Source organism: Salvelinus sp. IW2-2015, unplaced genomic scaffold (genome assembly GCF_002910315.2).
Source record: "Salvelinus sp. IW2-2015 unplaced genomic scaffold, ASM291031v2 Un_scaffold1124, whole genome shotgun sequence".
Lineage (NCBI taxonomy): Eukaryota > Metazoa > Chordata > Actinopteri > Salmoniformes > Salmonidae > Salvelinus > Salvelinus sp. IW2-2015.
The window spans coordinates 311,481-318,132 of record NW_019942739.1 but is presented as its reverse complement, the minus strand read 5'-3'; the positions used below and the strand labels follow the sequence as shown (position 1 = coordinate 318,132).

At 34.6% G+C, this 6,652-nt stretch overlaps 1 protein-coding gene across 1 annotated transcript in view; it reads right to left on the bottom strand.

Annotated features, from left to right (window-relative positions):
• Positions 1-6,652, bottom strand: part of LOC112069804 (run domain Beclin-1-interacting and cysteine-rich domain-containing protein) — a 62,196-nt gene that overhangs the window by 15,139 nt on the left and 40,405 nt on the right.

Below are 6,652 nucleotides of genomic sequence, written 5' to 3'. Positions count from 1 at the left end.
ACGTACACACTACACCACCACCACATAACTATATACTACTACACACCACCCACATATATACTATACACTACTACACACCACCACATATATACTAATAAACAACATAAACATACTCTACACCACCACATATAACATATACTACACAACACGTCACTTACTACACACCACCACATATAACTATTAACTACTACACACCACACTATACTAATATCTATACACACCACCACATATGTACTATACACTACTACACACCACTGGACAACATATAACATACATATATCACTTACTACACACCACCACCATATAGTATACTATCACACCCACCACATATAACTACACACACAACCCTACATAGATACTATACACTACTACACACCACCACAATATATACTACTCACCACAATACTACATACTACCACCACCACATATATACTATTCACTACTACACACCACCACATATATACATATACAACTACTACCACCACCACATAATACTATACACTACTACCACACCACCACATTATATACTATTACACTACTACCACACCACCACATATATACGATACACTCTACACACCACCACATATATACTATACCATACTACACACCACCAACATATAGTACTATACACACTACACACCACCAATCATATATACTAACACTTACTACACACACCACATATATACTATACACTACTACAACACCGACCACATATATACTATACACTACTACACACCACCACATTATATGACTATACACACTACACACACCCACAATAGACACAACTACACACCACCAACAATATACTAAACTACTACCACCAAATTAGCTATATAGCTACTACACACACCACATGTACTCTACACAACCCACCACATAATTACATACACAACTACAACACCCCAAATATATCTATAACTACTACACACCACCAACATATATACTTATACTATACACACACCAATATATTACTATACACTACTACATATATACTATACACCACCACAAGTATACCTATACACCACCCACAATACATACACCACCACATGTATACTACTACACACCACCACATATTAGACTATGACCACTACTATACACCGACCACATATAGACTATATACTACTACACACCCACCACATATAACTATATACTACTACACCCACCACATATATACTATATACTACTACTCACCACACATAATACACAAACTACACACCACCACAATTATATACTCTACTCACCACCACATATAGACTATATACTTACATATACACCACCACATGTATACTACACACACCACCACATATAGACTAACAGCTACTAGACACCATCCAGCTATAGACTATATTACACTACACCTAACCACCACATATAACTATATACTACTACACACACCACATATATACTAAACTACTACTCACAACCAATATATACACAAACACACACACCAATATATACTATATACTACTACTCACCACCACATATATACTATATACTACTACACACCACCACATATTCTAATATTAACACCCCACTACATATACTTATACACTACTACGCATATATACTATACAAACACCACTTATACTAATACACCACCACATATATACTAAATACACCACCACATGTATTACCTACTTACACACCACCACATATAGACTATCACTACTATACACCACCCACATAGACTAAAACTACTAACACACCACACAAATATAGACTAATACTACTTAACACACCACCACATGTATACATACTACCACACCACCAAATATATTACTAATACTAACTACACAACCACACATATAGAACTATATACTACTACACACCACCCACATGTATTATATACACACCACCCTTATTATATAACACACTACACACCACAATATATTACTATATGACTACTACACACCACCGAAAATATATACTATATACTACTTACCACACCACCACAATATACTATACACTACTACATATACTATACCCACCACATAATATACTATACACCACCACATATATTACTATAACACCACCACATGTAACTATAACCACCACCACATATAGACTATACACTACTAACACCACCACATATTAGACTATATACTACTACACACCCACCACATATAGACTATATACTACTACACACCACCACAGTATACTACTACACACACCAAATATATACTAAATACTACTACACACCCCACATATAGACTATATACTACTACACACCACCAATGTATACTACTACACCACCACCAATTATTCTATACACAACTACACACCACCACATATATACTATATACTACTACCACCACCACATATAGACATATACTACTCACACCACCACAAATGACTAATACACGACTACAATATAACTTACACCACCACAATATACTATACAACCACCACATATATACATACACCACCACATATAGACTATACACCACCACAGATACTACTACAACACCACCACATATAACTAACGAACTACTATACACCACCACATATAGACTATAATACTACTACACACCACCACAGTATAGACTATATACTACTACACACCACCACATATAACTACTATACTACTAACACACCACCACATGTATACTACACACACCACCAAATATATTACTATATTCTACTACACACCACCAACATATATACTTACACACCCACCACATAGACTATACACTACTACACACCACCACATAGAGACTATACACTACATACATATTAGACTAACACTAACCATATAGACTATACACTACTACATATAGACTATACACACTAATATAGACTATACACTTACTATCATATAGCTATTACACTACTATATAGATATACACTACTACATATAGACTTACACTACTACATTAGACTATACACTACTACATATAGACTATACACTACTACATTATAGACTATTTACACTACTTAATCTAGACTAACACTACTACATATAGATATACACTACTACATATAGATATACACTACTAACATATAACTATACACTACTACATAAGACTAAACACTCTACACACACCACTAACATATAACTATACACTACTACACACTACCACATATATACTACTACGATAACATATAGACTATACACTACTACACACCACCACATATATACTATACACTACTATATATACTTACACACCACACCATAGGACTATACCAGTACTACACACCACCACATATAGACTAACCACTACTACAAAGACTATACACGACTACTATTAACTATACACTACTACATTAGACTATACACTATACATAGACTATACACTACTACATAATATACTAGACACTACTATTACACTACTACAGATAACTAACACTACTACATTGACATACCACTACACATATAACTATACATACTACAATAGCTAAACACTACTGACACACACCACTACTATTATACTTACACTACTACACCCACACATACTATACTATACACTACTACCAAAGACTATACACTACACACACCACCACATATATACTATAACACTACTAATATACAACACCACACACAAGACTAGACAGCACTATTATATACTACACACCACCACATAGACTATACACTATACACACCACAAATAACCTACTACACATATAGACTATACACTACTACATATTAGACTATACACTACTACATATAGACTATACACTACTACATATAATATACACTACTACACACCACACATATAAGACTATACACTACACATAACTTAACACTACATAGAACTATACACTACTACATATAGACTATACACTCTACATATAGACTATACACTACTACATATAGACTATACACTACACATATAACTAACACTACTACATACTAACTATACAACTACTATACATACTAGACATACACTACTACATATAGACTATTACACTACTACATATAGACTAACAACTATCGTACAAGGACTAACACTACTACATATAGACTATACACTACTACATATAGACTATAACACTACTACACATAGACATATACACTACTAACATATAGACTATACACACTACATATAGACTATACACTACTACACACACCACTACACAATCATAACTTACACTAACTACCACACCACCACATATATACTATACACTACTACATATAGACTATACACTACTACATATATAACTATACACACTACTACACACCACCACATATATACTATACACTACACACACCACCACATTATAACTATACACTACTACACACCCACCACATATATACATACACTACTACTCACCACCACATATAGACTATACACTACTACTCACACCACATATAGACTATACACTACTACAAACCACCACAATATACTATACACATACACACCACTACATATATACTACTACACCAACTACATATACACTAACCACACATAGTACAATACTACACACCACCACATACTATAACACACTACACACCACCAACAATATACCAACACATATACTATACTCACACAAACATACATATAACTATATTACTACTACAAACCACTACATATATACATTACAACACACCACATATAGACTATACACATACTACACACAACCACACGATAACTATACACTACTACAAACCACTAATATATAACTATTACACACCACCACATATAGACTATACACTACTAACAACACCACATTATACTACTACACCCACCACATTATTACTACACACACCACCACATATATACTACTTACACACCACCACATAATACTACACACACCAACCACATATATACTATTACACACCACCACATATAGACTATACACAACTTATACACACAACCACACGATACTATACACTACTACAAAACCACTACATTATATACTTTACACACCACCACATATAGACTATACACTACTTACCACACCACCACATATATACATACACACTACACACCACCACATATATACTACTACCACACCACCACATATACTACTACACACCAACCACATATATACTACTACACACCACCACATATATACTACTACCCACACACCACAATAGACTATACCACTACTACACACCAACCACATATAGACTATACACTACTACACACCACACACATATAGACTATAACCACTACTACACACCACCACATATATACTATCACACTACTACACACACCACCACATAGACTATATATTACTACACACCACCCACACTATATTACTATACTACTACTACACACCACCCAGCCCACATATACCACTACCGTTCAAGTTTGGTCACTTAGAAATTCCTTGTTTGAAAAGAAAAGCGTGTAGATATTCCAAATCCTTTTTTTTTAATCATCCGATTCCAATTACAAATATCATACAACATTAACAATGTCTACACTGTTGCTGATCATTTTATTGTATTTAATGGACAATTATGTTTAGCTTTTCTTTCAAAAACCAAGAAAATTTATGACGCAAATTTTTGAATGATAGTGTATTTTAATACACACCCACACCTAAACTACACCGCCCCATATATACTATATATAGCACACACCACTACCATATAACCTACTACACACCCCCACATATATACTCATATACTAGCACACACCACTACCTTATACTACTACACACCCCCACACATATACTACTTATACTAGGCACACACACTACCTATATACTACTACACACACCCACATATATACTATATTACTAGCACACACCACACCTATATACTACTACACACCCCCACATATACCCTTAACCTACTACATACCCACCACATTATACACTATACCCATACACTACCCACACTAAAGTACTTTCTATACCCCTCCACAAGCATAAAGGACAGATACACACATAAGCCCACCCAACCAATGCTGATATTCAACCACAGCAATGTTAGGTAAAACGTGTGATTCAAATGTTACCCCACAAACCCAATAGTTAAGACTGGTACATATCTTAGCAGCTGGATCCACAGAACTTAACACATCCTCTACTCTTTTTATTCAAATAAGTCTGTGCAAGTAGTTAAAAACACACACCTCTTTCGGAACCACAGTTTGACTACCAGTTTTGCAATTAACCTTACAAACCTGCCTTCAATGCTTTTAATCTGCTCTATATCATAGATAATAAAATGTATATCTCTCCCTACTATACACTACTACACACCACCGCATATAGACTATATATTACTACACACCACCACATATATACTATATACTACTACACACCACCAGCCCCACATATACACTACCGTTCAAGTTTGGGGTCACTTAGAAATGTCCTTGTTTGAAAAGAAAAGCCTGTGTAGATATTCCAAATCCTTTTCTTTTTTAATCATCCGTTTCCAGTTACAATAGTCATTTACAACATTAACAATGTCTACACTGTGTTTCTGATCAATTTTATGTTATTTTAATGGACAATTATGTTTAGCTTTTCTTTCAAAAACAAGGAAATTTCAGTGACGCAAATTTTTGAATGATAGTGTATTTTAATAGCACACACCACTACCTATATACTACTACACACCCCCACATATATACTATATACTAGCACACACCACTACCTATAACCTACTACACACCCCCACATATATACTATATACTAGCACACACCACTACCTATATACTACTACACACCCCCACATATATACTATATACTA